Genomic DNA, 8,560 nt, shown 5'->3' with positions numbered 1-8,560 from the left:
CGTTCATTCTGCGCCTCTCGTTCATTCTGCCCCTCTCGTTCATTCAGCACCTCTCGTTCATTCTGCGCCACTCGTTCATTCTGCGCCACTCGTTCATTCTGAGCCACTCGTTCATTCAGCACCGCTCGTTCATTCAGCACCGCTCGTTCATTCTGCACCTCTCGTTCATTCTGCGCCGCTCGTTCATTCTGAGCCTCTCGTTCATTCAGCACCTCTCGTTCATTCTGAGCCACTCGTTCATTCAGCACCGCTCGTTCATTCAGCACCGCTCGTTCATTCAGCACCACTCGTTCATTCAGCACCTCTCGTTCATTCTGCACCTCTCGTTCATTCTGCACCTCTCGTTCATTCTGCGCCTCTCGTTCATTCTGCGCTCCGTTCATTCTGCACCTCTCGTTCATTCTGCACCTCTCGTTCATTCTGCACCTCTCGTTCATTCTGCGCCTCTCGTTCATTCTGCACCTCTCGTTCATTCTGCGCTCTCGTTCATTCTGAGCCTCTCGTTCATTCAGCACCTCTCGTTCATTCTGCACCTCTCGTTCATTCTGCGCCTCTCGTTCATTCTGCGCCTCTCGTTCATTCTGCGCCTCTCGTTCATTCTGCGCCTCTCGTTCATTCTGCACCTCTCGTTCATTCTGCACCTCTCGTTCATTCTGCGCCTCTCGTTCATTCTGCGCCTCTCGTTCATTCTGCGCTCTCGTTCATTCTGCGCCTCTCGTTCATTCTGCACCTCTCGTTCATTCTGCGCCTCTCGTTCATTCTGCACCTCTCGTTCATTCTGCGCCTCTCGTTCATTCTGCACCTCTCGTTCATTCTGCACCTCTCGTTCATTCTGAGCCTCTCGTTCATTCTGCACCTCTCGTTCATTCTGCATTCTGCGCCTCTCGTTCATTCTGCACCTCTCGTTCATTCTGCACCTCTCGTTCATTCTGCACCTCTCGTTCATTCTGCGCCTCTCGTTCATTCTGCCCCTCTCGTTCATTCTGCACCTCTCGTTCATTCTGCACCTCTCGTTCATTCTGCGCCTCTCGTTCATTCTGCACCTCTCGTTCATTCTGCGCCCATTCTCGCCTCTCGTTCATTCTGCGCCTCTCGTTCATTCTGCGCCTCTCGTTCATTCTGCACCTCTCGTTCATTCTGCACCTCTCGTTCATTCTGCGCCTCTCGTTCATTCTGCACCTCTCGTTCATTCTGCGCCTCTCGTTCATTCTGCGCCTCTCGTCATTCTCATTCTGCACCTCTCGTTCATTCTGCACCTCTCGTTCATTCTGCGCCTCTCGTTCATTCTGCACCTCTCGTTCATTCTCATTCTGCGCCTCTCGTTCATTCTGCACCTCTCGTTCATTCTGCGCCACTCGTTCATTCTGCACCTCTCGTTCATTCTGCACCTCTCGTTCATTCTGCGCCTCTCGTTCATTCTGCACCACTTGTTCATTCTGCGCCACTCGTTCATTCTGCACCTGACTCTCGTTCATTCTGCACCTCTTCAGTTCATTCTGCGCCATCTCGTTCATTCTTCACCTCTTATCTCATTCTGTTTCGCGTGTCTCTAATTTCATTCTGCACTCTACGTTCATTCTGCGCCTGTTAAAGATATGTGGTGTTCATTCTGCGCCACTCGTTCATTCTGCGCTCACTCGTTCATTCTGCGCCTCTTTCTGTCGTTCATTCTGCGTACTTAACTCGTAAGTCATTCTGCACCTCTCGTTCATTCTGCACCTCTCGTTCATTCTGCACCTCATTTTCTATTCATTCTGTTATTTCATTCTGCACCTCATCGTTCATAACATTCTGCACCTGACTCTAAAAAACGTGTTCACAGCAAAGATGCAGCCAAATCTTCCAACAGAACAAGATCAGCCATCTCTCATTCATATTTCCCATTATCTCAGTCTGTTTCACACGTCTCTAATTTAATAAATGGTTGTACTCTGTACAGATTATTGTCTTAACAAATGACTGATATAGCCTGTTAAAGATACTGTTCATTCACAATGGAAACATTCTGTATACTCCCCTTGTAGTCATATCCCCTTGTGTTCATTCGAAACTTGTGTAGTCTTAACATTCTGTATAAAGCATATAATTGTTGCTCACACAATTTTACATTTTCAACATATATTCAGTGGGTCCAAAGTACTTAAGTAAAAATTCTGTATAACAGTAAGTACAAATGACAAACATCTTGTTGAATAGTTTTCAACCTTGTGAACAGACCCACTCTGCTTAGAGTACATTTTCTATTTATATTTGAGTTATTTAGCAGACTCCCTCATCCCAGAGCGACTCATCTTAAACCTTGTGTAGTCTTAACATTCTGTATACTCCCCTTGTGTCGTCTTAACATTCTGTATACTCCCCTTGTGTCGTCTTAACATTCTGTATACTCCCCTTGTGTAGTCTTAACATTCTGTATACTCCCCTTGTGTAGTCTTAACTGTATTCCCCTTGTGTCGTCTTAACATTCTGTATACCCTTGTGTAGTCTTAACATTCTGTATACTCCCCTTGTGTAGTCTTAACATTCTGTATACTCCCCTTGTGTAGTCTTAACATTCTGTATACTCCCCTTGTGTAGTCTTAACATTCTGTATACTCCCCTTGTGTAGTCTTCACATTCTGTATACTCCCCTTGTGTAGTCTTAACATTCTGTATACTCCCCTTGTTTAGTCTTAACATTCTGTATACTCCCCTTGTGTAGTCTTAACATTCTGTATACTCCCCTTGTGTAGTCTTAACATTCTGTATACTCCCCTTGTGTCGTCTTAACATTCTGTATACTCCCCTTGTGTAGTCTTAACATTCTGTATACTCCCCTTGTGTAGTCTTAACATTATGTATACTCCTCTTGTCTCGTCTTAACATTCTGTATACTCCCCTTGTGTAGTCTTAACATTCTGTATACTCCCCTTGTGTAGTCTTAACATTCTGTATACTCCCCTTGTGTAGTCTTAACATTCTGTATACTCCCCTTGTGTAGTCTTAACATTCTGTATACTCCCCTTGTGTAGTCTTAACATTCTGTATACTCCCCTTGTGTCGTCTTAACATTCTGTATACTCCCCTTGTGTCGTCTTCACATTCTGTATACTCCCCTTGTGTAGTCTTAACATTCTGTATACTCCCCTTGTTCTAAGGGTCAAAAATGACCCGCCTTCCCTAAAACCCCCTATAATAAAGCAGCTTAATTGAATTTTAAAACCCCGAATCTATTTTCATTCATCACAAACTTTGTGAATATCTGGGTTTTCCCTTCTTCACAATGCAGAAACACTGGATTTAATCAGTGGTCACCACTCGTTTCTATTACAACACACCTGTTATAATTGTTTTCTTTACTAAAGCAGAGGTTTATTATTGTTATTATTATTATTGATAAAGGGTCTGCATAGGTGTAAACATACATTGTTTAGCAAGAGATAGCTTGTACTTGTATAGCCTAATGTAGCAGAAATGTCCAGAAAGAAGATTTGAATGCATTTTATTGAAGAGAAACAATAACTTTTTTGGCAACATAGTGATACATTCTTATATACTGTACAATGAGGATTTTTTAAAACATTTGTCATGTTCTGACCTTAGTTCCTTAATTATGTCTTTGTGTTAGTTTGGTTAGGACTTGAGTTGGGGTGTGTTGTCTACATTCTTTTTTCTATGTTGTATTTCTGTGTTTGGCCTGGTATGGTTCTCAATCAGAGGCAGCTGTCGATCGTTGTCTAATTTGTCACACCCTGATCTGATTCACCTGTTCTTGTGATTGTCTCCACCCCTCTCCAGGTGTCGCCCATCTTCCCCATTATCCCCTGGGTATTTCTACCTGTGTTTTCTGTCTGTCTTTGCCAGTTTGTCTTGTTTGCTAAGTAAACCAGCATTTTTCTCTCAGCTCCTGGTTTTCCCCAGTCTCTCTTTTCCTTATCCTCCTGGTTTTGACCCTTGCCTGTCCTGACTCTGAGCCCGCCTGCCTGACCACTCTGCCCGCCCCTGACCTCGAGCCTGCCTGCCGCCCTGTACCATTTTGGGCTCTGCCCTGGCTATGAACTCTTGCCTGTCCCCGACCTGCCTTTCGTCTATCCCTTGGACTACATCTGCCTCCTGTGTCTGCATCTGGGTCTCACCTTGTGTCGTTATATAATTAGCACATGTAGGACAGTATGCAAGTGTGTGTGCATGGACTTTGCAGATGTATTTATCACATGTGCAGCATGTTTTTATTTTGTCTGTGAACTTGAGTCATGTGTGTGGGGTCGTGGAGGGAAGATGCTGCACATGCACAAGTTTTAGTTTTGTCTGAATTCAATCAGTAGCACACAATCTCAATTAGGGGTCATTTTTGACCCTTAGGACAACACAAGGGTTAAGTAAATATACTATAAAGTACTAGTTAATTAGTTTTTTTGGTAACTGTACTTTACTATTTATATTTTTGACAACTTTTAGTTTTACTTGCTACTCCCATACATTGACACCCAAAAGTACTCAGTACATTTTGAATGCATAGCAGGACAGGAAAATGGTCTAATTCACACCCTTATCAAGAGAACATCCCTGGTCATCCCTACTACCTCTGATCTGGCAGACTCACTAAACAGAGAACATCCCTGGTCATCCCTACTGTCTCTGATCTGGAGGACTCACTAAATAGAGAACATCCCTACTGTCTCTGATCTGGAGGACTCACTAAACAGAGAACATCCCTGGTCATCCCTACTGCCTCTGATCTGGCAGACTCACTAAACAGAGAACATCCCTGGTCCTCCCTACTGCCTCTGATCTGGAGGACTCACTAAACAGAGAACATCCCTGGTCATCCCTACTGTCTCTGATCTGGAGGACTCACTAAATAGAGAACATCCCAGGTCATCCTTACTGCCTCTGATCTGGTGGACTCACTAAACAGAGAACATCCCTGGTCATCCCTACTGCCTCTGATCTGGTGGACTCACTAAACAGAGAACATCCCTGGTCATCCCTACTGCCTCTGATCTGGTGGACTCACTAAATAGAGAACATCCCTGGTCATCCCTACTGCCTCTGATCTGGAGGACTCACTAAATAGAGAACATCCCTACTGTCTCTGATCTGGAGGACTCACTAAACAGAGAACATCCCTGGTCATCCCTACTGTCTCTGATCTGGAGGACTCACTAAATAGAGAACATCCCTGGTCATCCCTACTGCCTCTGATCTGGAGGACTCACTAAACAGAGAACATCCCTGGTCATCCCTACTGCCTCTGATCTGGCAGACTCACTAAACAGAGAACATCCCTGGTCATCCCTACTGCCTCTGATCTGGAGGACTCACTAAATAGAGAACATCCCTACTGTCTCTGATCTGGAGGACTCACTAAATAGAGAACATCCCTGGTCATCCCTACTGCCTCTGATCTGGAGGACTCACTAAATAGAGAACATCCCTACTGTCTCTGATCTGGAGGACTCACTAAATAGAGAACATCCCTGGTCATCCTTACTGCCTCTGATCTGGTGGACTCACTAAACAAAGAACATCCCTGGTCATCCCTACTGCCTCTGATCTGGAGGACTCACTAAACAGAGAACATCCCTGGTCATCCCTACTGCCTCTGATCTGGAGGACTCACTAAACAGAGAACATCCCTGGTCATCCCTACTGCCTCTGATCTGGCAGACTCACTAAACACAAATGCTTCGTTTGTAAATTATATCTGAGTGTTGGAGTGTGACCCTGGCTATCCAGAAATAAAAAATTTAAAAGGGTGACATCTGGTTTCCTTAATATAAGGAATATTAAATGATTCGTACTTTACTTTTCATACTTAAGTATATTTAGAACCAAATACTTTTAGACTTTTACTCAAGTAAAATTTTGCTGGGTGTCTCACTTTTACTACAGTTTGACAACTTTTTCCACCACTGCATACATTTTCTCCGTTCTAAGCTTGACAAGTAGTTCCCTTATTCCACCACTTGCCACTGTGCATACGCATGGTCACGGCTGTGCATACGCATGGTCACGACTGTGCATACGCATGGTCACGGCCCAGGGCCCGCCAGGTATAGGGAACTCTGGCCCAGGGCCCGTCAGGTATGAGGAACTCAGGCCCATGGTCCGTCAGGTATGAGGAACTCAGGCCCAGGGCCCATCAGGTTTGAGGAACTCTGGCCCAGGGCCCATCAGGTTTGAGGAGGCCCAGGGCCCGTCAGGTATGGAACTCAGGCCCAGGGCCCATCAGGTTTGAGGAACTCTGGCCCAGGGCCCATCAGGTTTGAGGAACTCTGGCCCAGGGCCCGTCAGGTATGGGGAACTCTGGCCCAGGGCCCATCAGGTTTGAGGAACTCAGGCCCAGGGCCCGTCAGGTTTGAGGAACTCTGGCCCAGGGCCCATCAGGTATGAGGCTGGCCCAGGGCCCATCAGGTTTGAGGAACTCAGGCCCAGGGCCCATCAGGTATGAGGAACTCTGGCCCAGGGCCCATCAGGTATGAGGAACTCTGGCCCAGGGCCCATCAGGTATGAGGCCCAATCAGGTTTGAGGAACTGGCCCAGGGCCCATCAGGTTTGACTCTGGCCCAGGGCCCATCAGGTTTCTGGCAGGCCCAGGGCCCATCAGGTTTGAGGAACTCAGGCCCAGGGCCCATCAGGTATGAGGAACTCAGGCCCAGGGCCCATCAGGTATAGGGAACTCTGGCCCAGGGCCCATCAGGTATGAGGAACTCTGGCCCAGTGCCCATCAGGTGTGAGGAACTCTGGCCCAGTGCCCATAGTGTATGGGGAACTCTGACCCCTGGCCAGTCAGGTATGAGGAACTCTGGCCCAGAACTTTTACAATATGAATGTACAGTGCCTTCGGAAAAGTATTCAGACCCCTTGACTTTTTCCACATTTTGTTACGTTACAGCCTTATTCTAAAATGGATCAAATAGATTGTTGTTCTCAGCAACCTATGCACAAAACCCCATAATGACAGCACAAAACCCCATAATGACATCACAATACTCCATAATGACAGCACAAAACCCCATAATGACATCACAATACTCCATAATGACAGCACAATACCCCACATTGACATCACAATACTCCATAATGACATCACAATACCCCACATTGACAAAGTGAAAACAGGTCTATATAAGGTTCCACAGTTGACAGTTCATGTCAGAGCAAAAACCAAGCCATGAGGTCAAAATAATTTGTCGTAGTGTTCCGAGACAGGATTGTGTCAAGGCACAGATCTGGAGAATGATTTAAAAAATGTATTATAGTATATATTTGGAAGTAATATTAATTTAAATGGTTTTGTGCAGTCAACAGAACCCATCATATCACAACCTGGAGTACAAACAAACAGTTTGGCTACAAACCAGACAAGTTCAGGTTAATCCCCTGTTTCTGCCATTTATTTCAGTTTGTTTTTCTAGAGGAAAGGAGGGAAAGGTAGAGGAGAGGAGAACAGAGAAGAGGAGAACAGAGAAGAGGAGAGGGGGATGAGAGAGAACAAAGGAGAGAGGGGAGTTAATTATCTTTCTCTGGTGTGGGTGAGTGCATGTTAGCATTAGCTGGGTCAAGTAGTACAGACGTGGCGTAAGAGAGGTGAGAATGAGAGGGGAGAGGAGATGGAGAGAGAGAAAAAGATAATAATATATTTTAATTATCCACCACTAGATGGCGCACTTCGCTCATTCAATCCTGCACAGACCGACAGGTTCAGCTGTTAACAACAGAGTTGCTTTGTTCAGAGGCGGTGCCATTCACAGCCCTGTGGCATTGTAGCGCCGCCCATGACACAAGCTACAGTTTCAAATACAGACCCGGACTGATTGGAACAGCCATCTCGGAAACACCCTTTAATTTGCATTTCTTCTGTAAAACAGTATTTGACAGATTGACGCATAGAAAAAAACGACATAACACAGCCTATTAAATAGACATGAAGATTCATACATGTTTATAACGTGTAGGCTAATAGACCTACTAGGACTATCCTACCTGTTAGCCTAGCCTACCTGCTTGTTAGCATACCTGTTAGCCTGGCATACCTGTTGGCCCTAGTCTACTTGCTTGTTAGCCTACCTGCTTGTTAGCCCACCTTTTGCCCTTTCTACCTGCATGTTGTCCAAGTCTACCTGCGTATTAGCCCACCTGCTTGTTAGCCTAGCCTGCCTGCTTGTTAGCCTTGTCTACCTGCTTGTTGGCCTAGCCTACCTGCTTGTTGGCCTAGCCTGCCTGCTTGTTAGCCTGCTTTTCTACCTGCTTGTTAGCCTAGCCAACAGCCTACCTGTTGGCCTAACCTACCTGCACATTGGCCAAGTCTACCTACCTGTTGGCCTAACCTACCTGCACGTTGGAAAGGTCTACCTACCTGCTAGCCTAGTCCACCTGTTGGCCTAGCCTGCCTGCTTGTTAGCCTAGCCAACAGTCTACCTGTTGGCCTAAACCTACATGCATGTTGGCCTAGCCTGCCTGCTTGTTAGCCTAGCCAACAGTCTACCTGTTGGCCTAACCTACTTGCATGTTGGCCAAGTCTACCTGTTAGCTCAGACTGTGACCGGATGGAGAATATCCACACATGGTCTTTCGT

The sequence above is a fragment of the Oncorhynchus masou genome, chromosome 32 (assembly GCF_036934945.1).
Source record: "Oncorhynchus masou masou isolate Uvic2021 chromosome 32, UVic_Omas_1.1, whole genome shotgun sequence".
NCBI classification, from domain to species: domain Eukaryota; kingdom Metazoa; phylum Chordata; class Actinopteri; order Salmoniformes; family Salmonidae; genus Oncorhynchus; species Oncorhynchus masou.
The sequence above is the reverse complement of the archived record's forward strand: the minus strand, read 5'-3'. Positions refer to the sequence as shown.